The sequence below is a fragment of the Leopardus geoffroyi genome, chromosome C1 (assembly GCF_018350155.1).
Source record: "Leopardus geoffroyi isolate Oge1 chromosome C1, O.geoffroyi_Oge1_pat1.0, whole genome shotgun sequence".
NCBI lineage: Eukaryota > Metazoa > Chordata > Mammalia > Carnivora > Felidae > Leopardus > Leopardus geoffroyi.
Window position 1 is genome coordinate 14151615 of NC_059328.1, and position 20095 is coordinate 14171709.

The 20095-nt window shown below is 50.4% G+C and overlaps 1 protein-coding gene and 1 long non-coding RNA gene across 5 annotated transcripts in view; both read right to left on the reverse strand.

Annotated features, from left to right (window-relative positions):
- CAPZB (capping actin protein of muscle Z-line subunit beta) overlaps positions 1-20095 on the reverse strand; it is a 134965-nt gene that overhangs the window by 94992 nt on the left and 19878 nt on the right. The gene's annotated exons all lie outside the window — the stretch shown is intronic.
- On the reverse strand, positions 13024-14951 carry LOC123597294. The gene is made up of 2 exons (XR_006712066.1): positions 14554-14951; positions 13024-14307 (listed from the first exon to the last, which is right to left on the reverse strand). It is a non-coding gene; the product is annotated as an uncharacterized LOC123597294 (long non-coding RNA).

The window sequence follows — 20095 nt, forward strand, 5'->3', positions numbered from 1 at the left end:
CCCCTACCGTCCCATCACCCAGAGGACATCACTCCCTAAAGGTAACTCACACTAATCACTGGGCTTCCATTTAACCAGATGTTTTCCAACAAGCACTACTTTAAGAATCAAATCTTTTCCTTAGAAAACCATCCGTATGATCCCATATAGGTGAACCATCCAGAAAGAAGAAAAGATCAGTGGTTTGCCTGGGGGCAGACGGGGAATCGGGGAGTAATCGCAAAAGAGCGCCAGGGATCTTTCTGGGGGGGATGACAATACTGTTAAATTGGATTGTGGGGACGGCTCTGCAACTCTAAATTTACTACCCAACTTACAAAACTGAGCTGCACGCCCGAAGCCAGGGCAATCTGTGCTATGTAAATTACACCTCTGTAAAGCAGTTGCAGAAAAGGGAAACACAACAGGGGCAGAACCAGAGGCCCCTCGGGGGCGGCTGTGCACCCTGCTTCCCTCAAGAGCACTTGGCAAGACCATGTGGTCGCGGCAGAGGAAGCTGGTGACCTCTCAGGAATCACTAGACAAACCTCCCGCTCACAGAAGCTCGTCAGATAAAGTGCGAGAGCGAGCGCGGGGGGGCCAGAGGTCAGTTCCACTGGACACAGGACACAGCGAAGTCCCGGCCCTGAAAAGCCATTCATAAGGGCGGGGGGGGGGGGGGGGAGGCGGGGGGGGGGGCTGGACTGCCAGGCTCGCCTTAATGACAAGTGTCGGTGGAGAGGGAGCACAGGCCCAAGGGGCCAAATACCACACGGGGTTCAGGATGTGCTGTGTGTACGAAAACCGAGAACACTGCTCTCATCCAACAGAAGCTTCAAAGCTGCCTCGACAAGATGTCACTCCCCGGAAGTGGTCAAAGGTGAACAGAAATGGGCCAAAGTGAAAATGGGGAACAGGACAATGAGCCATGTGGAGGAGTAGGTGAGTGGAGGTTCATATATTACAGAAAAAGCACACAGAACAGAAAAGCAATCTGGATGCTGGAAAGGATGGAAATGAGTACAATTCTTTTAGAAAGTAATTGGCAATTATATGTCAAAAGCTTTTAAAGTGGTCACACCCTTCTAGGGAAAATGATGATAGTCTGTCACCATTACAGTGTTTGCAGAGAAAAGTCCTTTAAAACATGGGAAAATGATCTATTTTATGTTAAATTAGCACAGTTGGATATAAATATTTAATCTCAACTAAAGAAAAAAAAGCCAATATCCTAGAGAGAAACAATATATGAAAATGTTATGTGTTTTCTCTGGGAGGTGAAATTAAGTGATTCTTTTTCTTTTACCTGTTTTTCTGAACTTTCCAAATTTTTATTTTTCAATCTCTAAAATACCCACGATCCAGCTGCCGACTGATTTTGTTAAGTTTACCCTCTAGGGTTTGCACCGTGCAGAAACTAGGCTTTGTTTTCCAAATATAAAATTCTAATGCTGAATCTGCTTTTCCAAATTACAACCCACCGATCAAAAAATGACAACCCCCAGGTCCCAGTGGGCCCCCAGGCGGTGTGCATCCCAGCCCTCACTGAAAATAATCCCTCGCTGAAAATAGAAGTTTTAGGAGCATGTAAAACTTCTATCAGCCTTTGGGACATGAGGATTTTGTAGCTGTTGCTTTGTTTTCAAGCGGGAAGGGGAAAAAAAAAAAAAAGAAAATTAAGAAAATTAGGAAAAACGATGAATTTAAACCTTAGCCTAGAGAGACAGGGCCACTGGGCAGGCCCAAGCCTCGTCCTTGAGGGAGCCGGAGCCACAAGACCTTCGTGCCTTCTTAGAAGTGTTCTGTGGACACAGCAGTCCAGCTACATGATTTCAGCTGGCAGAGTCCCTTAACAGACATGCCCCCGGGATGCCACCCCAAGGTCAGGGGCAGAGCAGTCTGGACAGAGCTCAGCTGAGAACTGGCAGGGCAGGGCACAGCTAACTGGCCCCAACCAATCACAAGCCCCTCGGCTCGGAGGCCTCAACCAGAACGCTGGGCCACACTGATGAGCCGGGGCCACCAGAGCAACGGGCAGTTAATTCAAGTCACAACACAAAGTTTATTTTACATTTAAGAATGAGAATAAGTTTGGGGCGCCTGGGTGGCTCAGTCAGTTAAGCGTCCGACTTCGGCTCAGGGCATGATCTCACAGTTTGTGGGTTTGAGCCCCACGTCGGGCTCTGTGCTGGCAGCTCAGAGCCTGGATCCTGCTTCAGATTCTGTGCCTCCGTCTCTCTCTGCCCCTCCCCCACTCGCACTGGGGGTCTCTCTCTCTCTCTCTCTCTCTCTCTCTCAAGAGTAAATAAATAAAACATTAAAACAATTTAAAAAAAGAATTAGAACTGGCTGGACATTAGCTCTCTAATTAGGACACTCTCACTTGTATCCTAAGAGCTTCCTCCAATGTGGGAGAAAAAAGGTAAAGACAGAGCTAACACGGGCAGCAGACTCCAGCCCCACACGGGGTGGGCTTTTCTTTGGGAGAGTTAAGAGCCCGCCAACGAATCAGCCAATCGAGTGTTAAGGGGCCCTGGTCTGCGGACAAGGAAGTCAAATAATCTCCAAGTAATCAAACAGAAGATCCAGGTCTGCCCAGCCCCGTTTCAGCAGCAAGCCGTGCCGCTGGCAGGGAAAGGCACGCTAGGGCAGCTCCAAAGGCGAAAGTAAACATCCAGAACACCCTTCTCTCCTGGCACTTTCCATCTCTCAGGGGATTTTTCCTTTGCAAGGCAGAACTTCCACTCCTAGTTGTAAATCAATTTGAGTGTGCTGATCGCCTCTCCTCCCTCCCACTCTTTAGGGTATCTGATGAGTATTTTTCTACTCTCTCTGCCCCCGAACAAGATTGTTTAGACACTGAAATGAATGCATTACTTCCCGCTCTGGCAACCTCCTTAATCTACAAGGCTCGGAGGTAGAGACCTCCCCTCGTTTTCCCTCTCTGAACCACAAATCAAATCCTGGTGGCAGTTGTGACAACTCAGACCCAAGGAAGATACCAAGTGCTTTGCCACCCCTCACCTTTCACAAATGCCTTTTTCCTTCATTCGACTGCAAATGACTTGCGTGCCAAGTGGCCTGGAGACCAGACCAACTCGACTCAACGTGACTCCCTAATCTGTAGCAAGCTGTCACTGGCCAACACATTTCCTGGGGGGACTGTTTTCAGTGTGTCTTCGTTTAATCACTGGCCTTGCTCCGTCCAAAAGCCTCTCCTGCCCGTGTGCCATGTGGATTCCATTAACTTGGCTATTTACTCTCCCTGCCGCCTCCCCCTCAGCCTGACAGTTAAAGTTTCCACCCCGATGGCCACTTAGCCACCTGTCGCTCCTCTTCTGCCATCCAATCTGACGTGAGTGTCACCTCTCTAGGTTCTGGGTCACGTCTTCCGGGCTGGCTGTGGCCTGGGTGGGAGGACCCTGCATCCCGGAACTGTCTGGGCACGGGAGAGATGCCGGGTTACACGCAACCCCCTGCAGGCTGACGGGGCCTGGGAGGGGCCGAGATGACAGGACACGCGGACGCTGCTCCAGGCTGCCCAGCGCCCCCTCCCAACTTCCCCCATCTGGCTCCCATCTGACCCGAGCAGCTGGCCAGGTGGTTTTCATTTGCAGACGAAACCCCAGCAGCCCCAGCACCACACACCTCCTGACCCTGGAGCCCATGTGAGGCCAACAGGCACGAAGACTGAAAGGCCGCACTTTCCGAGGCCGGAACCAGGGGTAAGAGAGCAAAGTGGGGTCTCGAGGCTTGGTAATTCTGACGACAGCCAAGAAAAAGAAATGCGCGGGTCTGACAAGATGTGAATCAAATCTGGCGCTGGAGCGGAGGAAACAGGGAGAGGATTCGTCAAGGTTCCGTGTCCACCAGCATGCTGGAGACCACAAAAGCAGCAGCGGGTCTTGTGTGCGAATTGTGCTATGTCTACACGGTGTGTTAGGAGACCACTAAAATCAGGTTTGTAAAGGAAGCGTAATGGTTATGATTTTTTTAGTGCTTATTTATTTTTGAGACAGAAAGAGAGTGTGTGAGCAGGGGAGGGGCAGAGAGAGGGAGACAGAGAATCGGAAGCAGGCTCCAGGCTCTGAGCTGGCAGCACAGAGCCCGACGCGGGGCTCGAACTCACGGACCGTGAGATCGCGAGCTGAGCCCAAGTCAGGCGCCACCCAAGCGCCCGCGTAATGATTATGATTTTAACCACAGTTATACTGATGACGGCTTTCTGTGTGCTTGCTATGTGTTCACTCATTCAATCCTCATGACTGGCTTATCAAACAGCTCCCATCATTAATCCTGTTCCATAGATGAGAGGATCGAGGTACGGAGAGGTTACGGAACTTATCAAGGGTCACAAAGCTAGTCAGTGGCACAGCTGGAACATGAACTCAGCCTGGCTCCAGAGGCTATGTTTGTAACTGCCATGCTACGACCCTGCCACCCAGCAGGGAACAAACAGAAACACAACAGCACCTACTTATATACCCACCAGAACGTTAAATAATAAAATGCCAGAAAGAAGTACTCCAAAATAATACTTTGTCTAAGTAGTGGGATCAAAGTCATTTTTATTTTTTTATACTTTGCTAGTTTTTTCTAATTTTCTACCATTTGCTAAGTCAGAAGGAGACCATGACTATTTTCGCTGTGGAGTCCTTAAAGAAAAAAAGATCCTTCTAGCAGTAGGGATCACCTGGCATCAGTCCCCGGCACTTGTAATGAAACTTTCACACGAGTCACTTCAACCACCAGCACGCGTGCGACTGTCTCCACCTGTGAAATGGAAATGCCACCACCCGACCTCAGAGCCGGCTCAGGGAGACACGAGAGCACGGGCGGAGCTCCTGGCCCTGGACTGGCATCGAAACGATCACACCCTTTCCAGGAGGCCCAAAATATTACTGACCACAGCAGCTACCGCTTTCTGATGCTCACCCCCGCCCCCCGTCCCCCAGGCACGGAACACAAACGGAGTCAATTCTTTCTAACGCCCTGGTAGGTGGAAGGGAGAAATGAGGTTCAGGAGCTCACCCCGAGCCGCAGTGCCTGGAAGAGGCCAACCCAAGATTGGAACCAGGTTTGCCCAGCCCCAGGGCCCACGCTCCTTCCACGATCTCCACTTCCCTTTCAGATCAGGTTCCAGGTGAAGACAGACAGGCTATCACCATCTTCCTCTCTTTCTCGGCTGCTCCCTTTCAACTATTTCAGACTCCTTAAAGGTCCAGGGAGAAGGGAGCATGCCTCACATTGAAATGATTACAAGGCAGTTCTCAGTATCTTTGTTCACACTCGAAACCTGATCCACCTGGTTCAATTATCCCCCAGCTGTCCTTAACTCAGTCCAAGTTCATAGACAGATTGATGCTGACAGTCTTGGGAGCAAGCATCAGCCCTGCCCTCCTACAGCCATACTTAGGAGCAGTCTATTTTTCAGAACTGACTTCAGGAGATGGTTGCCATTTTGGCATACTAGATCCTAGACAGGAGTGGTGTGGTGGTTATTAAACATGCCCTCTGCCAGGAGACACCGATCCCAGTTCTCCCGCATGGGCCAAAGCTCAACCCCGGGGGGCTCAGATGGGTAACAGTGATGGCCTGGCCACGGATTGCAGTCTGGGGCAGTGGAGAACAAGCATGCATCCCCAAAACGGTGCTGGAGCGCTTCCGAAGAGGCCGACGGCAAGCCCTCTGGAAGCAGGACCACGTTGGATGGTGCCTCCTGACTCACCAGCAGGGGTGGGCCCTGCTTTAGGAATCCAAACATGTGAGTATTCTAGTTCCTCCTGACCTCCAAACAGACTTCCTGCCAGGGTTAATCAGATGCAGAAGAAATGTTTACTTCTTAAAAAAATGTTTAAAGCTCATTCTACGGTTCCTTAAAGTGTGGATCTGATATACAAAAAGTCCATTTTACTCGCTGTACATCAGTAGGAGTGTTTCAACCGCCTAAGGGCAGAGGCCACCCCGACTGGGTGCACGTTGAAGCAGGAGGAAGACTGCACCCTGGGGAGTATTGAGGTTCACATGGTTGTTCCACAAACAAGGAAACCGAGTCCAGAAAGAAAGCAGCTGGTACCAAAACCTTTGGAAGCAAAAACCCTTACAAACGATCCCTTTATACGTCTGCAAAGTCAGCTGATATGGAGGCTTGTGTTGGAAAATCTAGTACTTCTGAAGGATAAAGGGGCAAGAGAAGAGAAGTATCTGAACTGCAGACACTCACCATGTTTATTTTGGGAAAGAACAGTCAGGAGTCCACGGAAGGTTGTGAAAAACCCCAGTGACTCCATCTCTAATGTTTATCTTTGGAATAATAGAAAGGGATGTTTATTATTTGTAAGAATTCTCTTTGCTATTCCACGACTCGTTCCTGCCTGCTAAGACTGCTCTCATCCGGTGCCAAGGAGACACTGCTGAGTCATCAAGTTTGTAAAAGTTATCACTGCTCAATTCGTGTCACCCTGCAGGGCAGGCTGCCATGCACCAAGTCAGCTACGCGGAGGGACTGCCGTCGTTCGTTCTCAGCGGTTCCTACGGCACTTCCGGCCTCAACGACATGAAAGTCTGAGAACCCATCAGCCTGAGCAGCGAGCTGCTCCGAAATGCCCACCAAGTCAGCACGAGTTTCCCAAGGAGAAGCCACTGAGGGATCTGGAGGTTGGATCACGGCACAAGGAAGGGGAGAAGCGGGGACAGAGGATGGAAAGAAGGAACAGGGAAGGGAAGACTATGGATGAGAGGAAAAGAACTTACTGCCACAGTTGGCACACGAGAAGCCTTTGAGAATGTGAGTGAAGAGGTGCCTGGGTGGCTCAGTCGGTTGAATGGCCAACTCTTGATTTCGGCTCAGGGCATGATCTCGAGCCCCTCCCACTGGGTCTGCACTGACAGTGCGGGCCCTGCTTGGGATCCTCTCTCCCTCCCTCCCTCTCCCCCCCCCCCCCACCCCTGTCCATCTGTCTCTCTCAAAATAAACATTAAAAAAAAGAATGCGAGGAACAATCCAGTAATTGGCAAAATATAAAAGCTTTTTTTTTCCCTACTCCCAACCAACACGTGGTGGAAGGGATGGCAAGGAATATATAATACTGGATGAAATACTACGAATACCACCTACACGCGTGCAGCACCCAGGAGCCTGCAAAGTGCTTCCACGTCAGCTGCAGAAATCTCCGACAAAGTTGTGAGGCCGACACCACCACCATCCCCGTCTATAGGAGAGGACGTGGGTGCCCCGGGAGGTGAGCGGAGCACGCCCCGTGGCACAGAGCTATTCAGTGACAAGGCTGGGGCCAGAAGGTGGGAAAACTTCTGCACCTGACAGTGTGGGAATACTAACAAATAATACATCCCTGAATCATCTAATTACCATTGCCCCACTTCTCTGAACGATTCTAGTACCAAGGTCCTCAACATACCCCAAAGCATATCCATCATGCAAATGGCTAACATTTATTGAGCATGAAGCACGTTATTATTACCAGTATTATTTTATTATTATTTCTCTCCATCCCCAATACCAACCACCCCCCTCTCGCCCAACCCACTGGGTCTCACCTGGTCTACCACAGTGGTCTCCTGACTGACCCACACTTGCCCAGCCCCCTCCCTTCTCCACACCGGGGTCAGAGCAAGCTTAAAGACTCAAACGATCAGCCCCACTGCTTACACCCTTCGAGGTCTCCTGGGAAAGGGGCGCCTGGGTGACTCAGTGGGTTAAGCCTCCTTGTGACTGCTCAGGTCGTGATCTCACAGTTTGTGAGTTCGAGGCCCGCGCTGGGCTCTGTGCTGACAGCTCAGAGCCTGGAGCCTGTTTCAGATTCTGTGTCTCCCTCTCTCTGCTCCTCCCCTGCTCATGCTCGCATGAGCACGCTCTCTCTCTCTCTCTCAAAAATACAACAAACGTTAAAAAAAATTTTTTTTTAAAGTCTCATAAGAAAAAGACAATCCCCCCACTGGTGACTAGGAGGGTCCTGCCCACCTCTCCATTCTCCTCTCCCACCCTGCTCCTTGCCACCACTATCTTCCTTCCATCCCTCTACTCATCAAGCTCCTTCCTGCCACAGGATTTGCACCCTGTGGTTCCTTCCACGTGGGCTGCTATTCCCTCAGCTCAAGCCCAGACCCTCCTGACTCTCCCAATGTCCGTCCCCATCCTGTAGCCTCAGGCAGCAAGACTCCCTCTGGGCACCATGACTACCTGGTCGGTGTCGGGCTCCCCCACCAGGCTGCAGTCTCCAGGAGAGCAAGGATGATGTCACTTCTGTACTGCCCGGGTCTGGCACAGTGTTTAACTCGGGGTCGGTGAATAAATATTCACGGAACAAGCTGACGAGTCTGCTATCTACTTGAGCACCAAGGACACAAAAGGCTGCCAGCTGTCTCCCAGTCGCAAGCGAGCCGCCCACCATCACGCAAGTGCAGCAAGGATGATGAGGGGCTGCAGGGAGGTGTGGGAAGAGCGCTGGATGTGGGGTCAGCATGTCCTGACAGGGGTGAGGCCCGATGATGACCAGCCCCGCGGGCGAACATCACTCCACCACAGACAAACCCTGGGTGGCTTCTGCTTGGAGGCTATGTCCACCTCCCCGTCCTGGGACTCTGAACCAATGCCAATCCCACCCACCTCCACCGCACAGCCTCCCTCTCACCGAGCGTCCCGTTGTCACCCTGCTTGCTTCCACCCTTGCCTCTCACAACCCCTCCTCTGTGCAACAGCCAAAATAACCTTTTCTTATGTTAGCTCCCGGTATTCTCCTGCTTAAAACCCCAAGTCTTCTTATTACCATTAGAATAAGACCCGAGGCACAAGGCCCTGCATCCTCAGGGCCCCGGCAACCCGGCAAGGCTCAGCAGACCCTTCTGCCCGCTCCACCTTGGTGCCCCTGCCCCGGCCGGCCCCCCGCGGGCCCCTTGGAGCTGCCTCCCTCTCAGGGCTCTCACCCGCCTTCCCTGCCTGCCCAGCACACCACCTGCTGCTTCCTCGCAGCACTTATCACTGGAAAGCCTCGTGTTTACGATCTGTCCTCTCACCACAAACCAGGGACTTTGTGTGGGTCACCAGACGGGTGAATATTTGCGGAATCAACGCCTCCTACAATTTTGTTGTTGTTTATTTCGAGAGAGCGAGAGAGCATGCGAGTGCGCATGTGGGTGCGGGGAAGAGCAGAGAGACAGGGAATCCCAAACAGGCTCCGTGCTCAGTACTGAGCCTGACGCAGGGCTCCAACTCACGAGCCGCAAGATCATGACCTGAGCCTAAATCAAGAGTTGATGCCTGACTGACTGAGCCACTCAGGCGCCCCAACAATGTTAATACAACTACTGCGCCCTTCCTGGGGACCAGCTGCAAGAAGCGTATGAGATGCATTAACTCATCCTCCAAACCACCACCCTATTCCCATTTTACAGATGAAGAAAGTGAGGAACAGAGAGGATATGTGGGATTCAAACCCAGGCAGCCAGCTCCATCCAGCACCTGAGCTGCTGACCACTACCCCACGTGTGCCGCCTCTCATCCCTTCCCTGCAATGCAGACTTTTCTTGCACGTGGACGGAAGCTCCTGGAGAGCAGGTACCAGATCTAGAGGTGCCTGTTTCCTCAGGGTTAGGTATTCTCATTGGAGGTCCTAGAAGAAAGCTTAGCAATAAGTGAAGAAATCAGGGGTGCCTGGGTGGCTCAGTTGGTTGAATGTTCAACTCTTGATTTTGGCTCCGATCATGATCCCAGGGTTGTGAGGTCGAGCCCCGCATTGGACTCTGAGCTGAGTGTGGAGCCTGCCTAAGATTCTCTCTGCCCCTCTTTCCCACTTGTGCATGTGTGCACATGCTCTCTCTCTAAAAAATAATAAATAAATGAAGCAAGGAAGGAAGGAATCAGAGGGGCACCTGGCTGGCTTAGTCAGTAGGGCATACGACTCTTGATCAAGGGGTTGTGAGTTCGAGCCCCACATGGAGTGTAAAGATTACTTAAAAACAAAATCTTACAAAAAGAAAAAAGAAAAGAAAAAGCATCAGAGAAGACTTGGCTAGGAAAGCCGTACAAAAGATGGCACCCTGTCTGCCGTGTTTACAACTTACACACTCACACTCAAGGATAGAGGCACCCTGCAGGTGGGACCAGGAATGAGACACTGGCCACCTGAGTCACACCTCCAGAGAGGGAGTCAGTCCTATAAGGTCTCCTATCTCTACAAACTCTTTCCCACGACATGTTAGGCAAATGACACTTGGAGGGGGTTTCCCACTGCTTTCATTTTGCAAAGTTATAGAAGAATACTAACAACTACTATTGTTTTCTCCATGTTCTGCATTTATGCACAATCTCTGCTGTATCCTTGTGACCCCGTGGAGCACGCGTGGTCATCCCAAGTGAGCAGGGAGGCTCGGTGATTTGAGAGAAGCTGACCCACACAGCAGCGAGCGGGGGATCCAGGCTGGTTGCAAACCTGCACTCTCTACCACGATGCCAAAGCTTTCGATAACGTGTTTCGGGAAAGTGGTCCCAATTTTCTCCAAATGACTTCAAGTAGTACAGCTTAGAGACTGCAAGGCAAAGGCGGAACCATGTTTGGGTGAAGCACTTCTTTTAAGCTGATGGTTCAAAATGCCCCACCACAGCCCGGAGCTCCGGGGGTGCAAAACCGCAGCCGTCAGCAGGCGCCCTCATGGAGAGATCGGCCCCCCGTACGGGAAGGAGGGCCTGAGTCTACACTGTGAATTCACGGAACCGGCCTGCGAAGAGGAAGCCAAAATGCAGACCAAGCAGCCAGGAAGCCAAGGGCCCACGGGGGCTGCCTGCGCAAGCCTCACAGGCCAGTTACAGGTGGCTCCGAGGGACTGCGTGGCAGGCGCAGACAACGCCACCTGGGCAGAGAGGACACGGGAGGAGTCTAAGAAATGCCAAAGGCCAAAGCCGGGCTGAGTCCTGGCTAAGGAGAGCAGAGCGTGGCAAAAGCACCCAATACCAGCCAGCAAGTGCCCACGAGGGCGCCGGGCCCCCAAGGGCTCATGGCATCCAAGACTCTGGTGATAATCCGCTCTATTATTTCACTCAATGAATCAACTTTATTCTCTGAAAGAGGCCAATTTCAAAGGACCTCTCCGTGCCCACCGATGGTCTGCCCAGCGAGCGGGAGTCAGCCAAGCTCACCATCTTAAAGCCTTCCAAAAGGGCTGGCCCACTCCAAGGTCCAAGGACATGGTCACGCCCAGCACCACGGTGGCTACCATATTCTTTCTCTCCAAGCCATGAAGAGGGCACAGTCTCAGAGCAGGCTGTTTACTTGAGGAAAATAAAGACGAATTTCCTGCATTTTGTAGGGTTCTTAAATGCAAGGCTCATACCTTTAAGAGCAACCAAACAATCTGCTACCACTGCAAATGGAGCGAGTTGAGGAGAGAAAAGCTTTGAGAAGTAAAACAAATGAAATACAAAAATGATCTCTGAATACTAATAAAGCCTCTCAGAGGAGGATCAGCTGCGAATCCAAGGCAGGATTAGGTATTCTACAGGCCACAATGCACACACACACACACACACACACACACGCACGACAGATCTACGTTTTATACAGAGGCTGTCACACAGGAACATCCTTCCAACAATACCAGTCTCAAGATCCCGGGCTTCAGTTCCCTTGACTGGGGCTGCCCATGGTTCATAAATAAACTGCCTTGGACGGAATGCAGACCCACCCCACCTGGCCATGACTGCACTGTACAGAAAGGCTACTCCAACGCACAGGCCCAGCCTGGCCAAGTATCTCCATCCAACCACATGACATCCACAGACCGCATCTCACCTGGGCTGCCCCGGTGTTCTACCTGGGAAGGGGGAAGGAGCAGCGTACTGCAACACAGAACTGCTCAGACCACGGGATCTACGCAACACAAAACCACTTACATTTCAAAGGGAGAAGGGGGGGGGGTGGGGAGTTGCCTAGACACAACTTGAGCAAGAGAGGCTCCTGCACAGGTCACCTCTGTTCCTCTAGGTCACGAGACTGTAAGAGGCACTAACGAGGGGTCATTATACTCACCTTAACGGGGGCACTCTGGAGGATTTTCAGCCAGGAAATGGAACAATGACCAGCATTCCCGACTATTACTTAGAGATTAGCTCGGTGCTGTGGGGCAGGGAGAGGGGAGGTTTAAAGGGTTCTATTTAACCCCAGAAAGGCAGGAAGTTCCAACAAAAAGGCTGTCACTCTATCCCAGTCTTGTTGGAGCTAAAGCACAGCAGGAAAATCAAACAAACCAAAGGGGAATTGGAGCCGTTTGCCAAAGGAGGGGCCTCGGGATTAATGGACTCTCTAATTTTCGAATTTCCTGAGGTTTCCGGCTAATTAGGCCCCTTAGCCATACTGTAATGTGATCAAATTTCAGCTGAGTTCACAGAAGGGCTCAAGGTAGAAGATGGCACTGAGATCACCACTGGGCCCCAGGGACTGCAGACAAGGCCCGTGGCACTTGCTTCCAGCTTGATCCGCACTAATTAGGCACCTCTAATTCCCCCAACAATGACTCAGAGGCCGGCTGGGAGGGCACCGGCTGGGAGGGCACCGTGTAATCCACCATGAACACTCAGGGAGCTCTGGTCTTGCACGTAAGGATAATTCTCGAATTTGGTCTGAGCGTGCAGACACACACGACTCACAGGTGGGGAGAGACGACGCTGAGTGAGTGCAACGCCAGCAAACACATGCGAGAGCAAACACCTTCAACCTCGCTAACCAAGAAACGGGAAAAATGAGGTACTATTCAATGCTCACAAAATCAGAAATTTGACGGCTGACAAGGAAGCAACACGCGGACACTCATATTGCTGGTGGCGTCAGGACCTGGCCTGACACCCTGGGAAGACGGTCTGGCAGTATCTGTCAAGGGCTGTGACAGCGTTCCCACTCTGACACACTGATATTCCCCCTGGGGGTCCATCCTACCGAAGAATCCAAGTACAAGGGAAACCGCATGAGGGAGCCCAGTCACTGTGACACTGTTCCGAATGCAAAACACGAAACGACCTACACGGATGTCGGGGAGGTTAGGGCTGTGTCCATCATCTGCTCTGCTCTGCTCTAAGGAGCCATTAAGGAAGGACAGCTGGGAAGACTTCTTGCTCGCCTGGGCAAAGTCCTAGGTCACGGAAGTTGTTTCGAGTGGACTTGACTTTTCAGAGCAGTTTTAGGGTCACGGCAAAGCTGAGCAGAAGGCACAGAGATTTCCCATCTACCTGCCACCCAACCCATGCACAGCCTCTCCCAGGACCAGCACTCCCCTCCAGAGCGGGGCCTCGGTTGTAAGGGAGGGACCCCCGTCGATACGTCGTTATCGCGCAGTCGTGGTTTACCGCCGAGCACCCACCACAGAGCATCATCACACAAAGGAGTTCCGCCAGAAGTTCCTACAAGTCCCGCACGCTCCACCTATTTCAGTCTTTCCTCTCCCCCGACCCAACAGCCACTGGCCTTCTTACGGTCTCTACAGTGTGCCGTTTCCAGAATGTCCTGTTGCCGGAATCGCACAGACTGTAGCCTTTTCAGGCTGGCCTCTTTCACTCGGTGCATTTAGGTTTCCCGTGTCTGCTCATGGCTTGACAGCTTCTTTCTCTTTAGCGCTCACCAGTTTTCCACTGGAGTGGGCCACAGTCTGTCCATCCGCTCACCTGCTGAGGGACACCTTGGTGGCTTCCAAGTTTTAGCAATTATGAATAAAGCTGCTCTAAACACCCATGTGCAGATTTCTGTGTGGACATAATTTTTCAGCTCTTTTGGGTAAATACCAAGGAGCACGGCTGCTGGAATATAGGTTTAGTTTTGTAAAAACCTGCTAAACTCTTCCAATGGGTCTGTACCATTTGCATTCCCACCAGCAACGAATGTAAGCTCCGGATGCTCCATGATGCCAGCACTTGGTATTGTCAGTGTTCCAGATCTGGGTCATTTGAACAGACGGGGGGTGGAGGGGGTGCGTAGGGGGAAGCTCACTGTTGGTCATGTTGGCTCTTAAAAAGGAGGATAAGGGGAACCTGAGTGTCAGTCAGGTAAGCATGGACTCTTGACTTCAGCTCAGGTCGTGATTTCACGGTTGTGGGATCGAGCCCCGTGTAGGGGTCCAAGCTAAGCATGGAGCCTGCTTAAGATATTCACTCTCTCTCTTCCTCCCCCATTAGCATGCACGCTTCTCTAAAATAAAAAATAAAGTGCTCCTGGATAAAAAAAAAAGGGGGGGGGGAGGAGATAAAAAACTACCTGTGCCCTATGACCATAACTAATCAAAACCCACATGTACGTGATAAATAAAAGGACTTATTAAAAATGACACTCTCTGGGGCGCCTGGGTGGCGCAGTCGGTTAAGCGTCCGACTTCAGCCAGGTCACGATCTTGCGGTCCGTGAGTTCGAGCCCCGCGTCAGGCTCTGGGCTGATGGCTCAGAGCCTGGAGCCTGTCTCCGATTCTGTGTCTCCCTCTCTCTCTGCCCCTCCCCCATTCATGCTCTGTCTCTCTCTGTCCCAAAAATAAATAAACGTTGAAAAAAAAAATTAAAAAATAAAAAATAAATAAAAATGATACTCTCAACAAGCGATTTTTCCTTCTACAACCCAAGCTTCTCTCAATGAAGCTTTATCAGACTGAACGGTATGAAACGGCCAATGCCAGTCACTGTTGGCCTACGATGATGGCAACTTCATGTGGCTCAGCTTAATAGTTCTATAATTAAGTCTTAATAACCTCAGGCATTCACAGCATTTGTCCCTATTCTATGCCACAACCCCCTCCTCAGTGTAGACAAACCTCTCCACACATGTGGGCAAACAAGCTGATGGGTGTGCAAGCCAACCTTTACAAAGCTGCAATCCAAAAAGGTAGAGAAGTCCTCCCAAGAGGATGTGAAGCAGCTGATAAACAACAACAACAACAACAACAACAACAACAACAACCAGCCAGGGGCGCCTGGGTGGCTCAGTCGGTTAAGCGTCTGACTGGCTCAGGTCATGATCTCACAGCTCATGAGTTCGAGCCCCGCCTTGGGCTCTGTGCTGACTGCTCAGAGCCTGGAGCCTGCTTCGGATTCTGTCTCTCTCTCTCTCTCAAAAATAAATACTAAAAAAAATTTTTTTTAAATAAATACACTTAAAAATAAGACAACACAGCCAGTGGAAGTCAATTTCACCACATCTCAGTCCCATCCTAAAAGCCACAGGCAGCCTCTCCCGGCACCACAGTATGGAGAGGGCACTTCTAAGCTGTGAATTCAAAGGGCAGAAAGCCGTCCCTTGGTCAGGGAAGCCAGGGCACAAAGTCCAGCACCGCAGCCTTCTGTACGAGGGGGCGTGTGCGAGGGGGAACAGTTGCTGCCGGGTCCCCTCACTTCTGCCTGCCCTTCCTTCACCCCAACCAGGACCCACCTTTCAGGCCAGCATCTCAGAAGACAATTGCTTCCCTTTCCTGGCCTCAGGGCACGACCAATTCTACTCCACTAGGTACCGGGATTCCCGGTGCCCAGAAAACAGGATCTGAAGGACAGGAAGGCACACTGGAAATGGCACACTGAACAGCTGTCTGCAGAGGTGAGACAGCGTCTTTCAAACGTCAGCACACAGGTAGAAAATATCTGGACAGAAACGTACATCACGCTCCTAGCACCATCGCTGGGGTGGACTTAGGGGTGGTTCCACTTTCCTAATCACACGTTTCTATGCTGTTCAAATAGAGTATTGCTTTTCTAGGGAGAAAAACAGGGAATTAAATATTTTTAAAAAGAGAGAATGAGAGATCTGCTTTGATTCAGTTCTTTCTGAAACTTCCTACCACTCCTTGCTCAGCCTGCTGGCCTCTACCTCAGAGTTCCCACGTAGTAGAATTTCTCTATTCAAAAAAGAGGGGTCGGGAGAAAGAAACCTCATGTACTGGAAGGTCCCCCCAGGCCAGGCACTGTACTAGGGATTTCGTCCACGTCATTTGCCCGTTTGATTAGCTGAAGCGGGTCCTGGCCCTTCTGAACAGCTACGAGGGCCGAGGGCCGTCTGCAGGCAGCTGAGCTCTCTAGCTGAAGATCCACTACCTGGCAGGGAGCGCCGGCCTCGAGGGAACCCGGTCATCTCTGGAGAAGGGCACCAGGAGCTGTGTTAGTGTCATTTACTCTCCCGAACAACCCCATGAGGTAGTTTCCTGAGATCAGCACCTCTGTTTCAAGGATGAGTAGGAGAGCTCATGGTCAAGCAGAGCGCAAGCTTCTTGGAGGCAGAGCTTTATTCCCTGTCGTGTCCTGGGCACACAGAACAGTGTGGTTCGTGGGAGAAGCCTCCGGAAGCACGACTGCTGGGTGTGGGGATGGAAGCCCACAGGCTCGAAGGGGTGGAGTGGCTTGCACGAGGCTGCCTGGCTAAGCAGGTGGGTAGTCAACTTCTGCTCCAACGCAGCAAGGCTGGCCATGGTTCTCCACTGCTTCAGGGCACACAGGGGAGCCAGAGAATGTTTTAGGACAAAGCTCCGCCTCTTCCTCTCTCCCGGAGCCCACTGTGAGCTCACTGCTGGTTCCTGGAGCTCTGGCTGACCTAAGCTGAGCAAGGGCATCCCAGCAGGAGTGTGTTCAAAGCAAGCCTTTCGTGGATATGCGTAGAGGAAGACACAGGCTTGCCAGATGGGCTGGCCTCCCCCGTACCCCCTGCTCACTTTACTCCTAAACCCTCACAGCCACTGACCCCAACTTGAGCACCACTGTAAAGCCTATCTCTTAAAATCCCAACTGAACTTTTACCTAAAGCAAGACTTATTTAATTATTTATTTATTTTTTAACGTTTAGGGGTGCCTGGGTGGCTCGGTCAGTTAAGCATCCGACTTCAGCTCAGGTCATGATCTCACAGTCCGTGAGTTCGAGCCCCGCGTCAGGCCCTATGCCGACAGCTCAGAGCCTGGAGTCTGCTTCGGATTCTGTGTCTCCCTCTCTCTCTGCCCTTCTTCTGCTCACACTGGCTGTCTCTCTCTCTTAAAAATAAAATAAAAACATAAAAAAAATTTAAGTTTTAAATATTTAAGTAAATACATGTATAAAAATACATCTATTTTTAAAATAGCCATTACAGGGGGGCCTAGGTGGTTCAGTTGGTTAAGTGTCCAACTTCGGCTCAAGTCATGATCTCATGGTTCATGGGTTCAAACCCCGGGTCAGGTTCTGTGCTGACAGCTCAGAGCCTAGAGTCTGCTTCAGATTCCGTGTCTCCCTCTCTCTCTCTGCCCCTCCCCTGCTCACACTATGTGTGTGTCTCTCTCTCAAAATTAAACATTAAAAAAATTTTTAAATAGCCATTACATAAATAAAGCTTCCACTGAAAATGAGCTCAGAACAAGGCAGCCCTGAGTGGGAATCTGAACTCTACAGTTAACCGGCGACACAGCTACAGGTAAATGACTTGGCCAAGCCTCAACATTCTCATCTATGAAACTAGGATAACACCTAGTTTCCTCGGGACAATCATTAACTCATTCCTCTTACATGAGATAGCGCGGGGCGTCTGGGTGGCTCAGTCAGTTAAGCGTCCAACTTCAGCTCAAGTCATGATCCCATGGTTCAAGATTCGAGCCCCACGTGGGGCTCTGCAATGACAGCTCAGAGCCTGGAGCCTGCTTTGGATTCTGTGTCTCCCTCTCTGCCCACCTCCCCCCGTCCCAAATAAATAAACGTTAAAAAGTAACTAAACAAATAAATGAGACAGTGCATTTACTTAATGTCTTGAATATCATGCCCAGAACACCGGGGGGAGTTCAATGAGTAAGTGCTATTGCTATTAAAGACAAAATCATAAAATCTAGTCCATCTGGTCCAACACCCTCGTTACAGATGGGGAAAAGGAGACCTAAGGAAGGGAAGTTAACTTCCACTTATCCAATATAGCACCCATCACGGTACCTTATCAACAGAGGGCACCCGTAAGTGTACCGTGTAAACAGTGCACGCGAAATAGCGGTAGTACTGGATATGAAACAACACATTCACCTAATCTGCCTAGAAATCCATTAAATCATTTAATGGTATTGCCTATGGCTGCAATCTAGAATAATTCTGTAAGTTGTTGAAACTTTTTCAGTGATGTTCAACATTCACCCGGACGTGCACTGCCCAATACCGCAGCCACTAGCCACTCCTGGTTATTTAAGAAAAACTGAATGAAACTAAATATTCAGCTCAACACAGTAGCCACAGGAGTGGCTAGTGGCTGCGGTGAAGCGCTGCATGTTGTCTGGAGGATGCTGGACGGCACAGGTACGGAACATTTCCATTATCACAGAAACTTCCAGTGGGCAGCACAGCGGTAGAAGACAGAAGACATCCTTAAGCAATGTTTCACTTCTTAAACAGTGGATCCGGTTTCCTAAATCCTACTGTCTCCTAACAGCACTACCAGAAGATCAGAAAAAGACTTCACTAGCCTTCTTTTTCTCATGCATTCTCTTACCAAGCCTAACGTCCCTCAAAAAGTTACAAACAATGTATCACTGGGGGAGGGAAGGGAGGGTGTGGATAGGGGTCTAGAAGGCAATGGGGACCAAGGACAGGTAAAAGTAAAAATGAGTCTAATTAAATGTGTCCTGAGCAAACACCTAACTTCCACCACTATTCTCCACCCACATCAGTAAAGGGAACATGCTTCCCAATAGGTCAGAGGTCCACTCACCACGGCTCCTTACACAGAAGGACCTTCAAAGGGCTGGTAGCTTACCTCCGCTAAGAGGCACTTCAAGTTTTGCAACAGGATACGATGAGCGCACAAGCTAATTTCTTTTGCAATTTAATTCTAATGCCAAAATGCTCAGGTAACCCCACCTAAGCCCAGCACAGCCTCGCACTTGCCCCTTTCAAGGGTCCACAGAGTGAGAAGCCCTGCAACATTGGAATAGACCCAGAGAGCGGTCCTCTCTGCAGCTGTGCCCGCTTCCATTGCCTTCTCTCAGGTCCCAGCAGGCGACACCCCCCCTCCAGAAGCCAGGAAGGCCACTTGGCACCCTCAGCTCCTGGGATGCTAGGACACACACACACACACACACACACAAAATCACAGGGATGATGCAGAAGCATTTTCATAATACTCTACCTTTTACATTAAAAAGGAGGGGAAGTAAAGGATTTATTTGTATTTATTTGTTACATCTTAAAAAATGAGTAAAGAAAAGAAACACAGCCAGCTACACAAAAGCTTTCCCATGAAGATTTGCAGCAGAATTACGCATAACATCCCAAACCTGGAAGCAACCTCAAATGTCCATGAACTGGTAAAAGGACAAACTGTAAAATGCCCACGCCATGGAATACTGCGGAATCCTACACAGCAGTGAAAAGGAACAAACTATCAACACAACCAACCACGTGCATGAATTTCAAAAAAATCAGGCTAAAGTGAAAGAAGTCAAACACAAAAGTCTACGTCCTGTGACTTCTATGAAATTACAGAAAAGACAAAACCAACGTAACAAGGCACATCAGTGGCTGTCCAGGGATGGGGTGGGGGAAGGGCGAGAGATGAAAAGGAAGAGGCACAAGGGAGCTTGTCAGGGTAAATGAACTATTCTACAACTTGGTGTGGTGGTGGCTACGTGATTATTACCGAAACTCATTAAACTCTACATTTAAAACTGGTGAATTTCATTGCAGGGAAATAATGCCTCGATAAACAAAGTGAAACAAAACAGAGGATGGGAATATTACCAGTGTCAGACAATGGATTCAGGGAAGGGGGGGCAGGCAGGAGGAGATGGACACACGAGGGCAAGGACAGGAGGGACCCTGTTCATTACACAGTGCCTTAATGCAAGAGTTCTTATTTTTCATCTTGGGATTGCACTGCCCATTCCAAATCTGAGTTACAATTCTTTTCTTTTTTTAAGTTTATTTATTTTGAGACCACAAGAGAGAATGAGAATCCTGAGCAGGCTCCACACCGTCAGCGCAGAGCCTCATGTGGGGCTCAAACTCACGAACCCAGATAACATGACCTGAGCTGAAATCAAGGGTCAGACACTCAACCAACTGAGCCACTCAGGAGCCCCCTGCGTTACAATGCTTTCAAAGCTAGACTCAGAGGAGAGCTCTGGGTACTGGCTCAGCTGGGGCAGGGT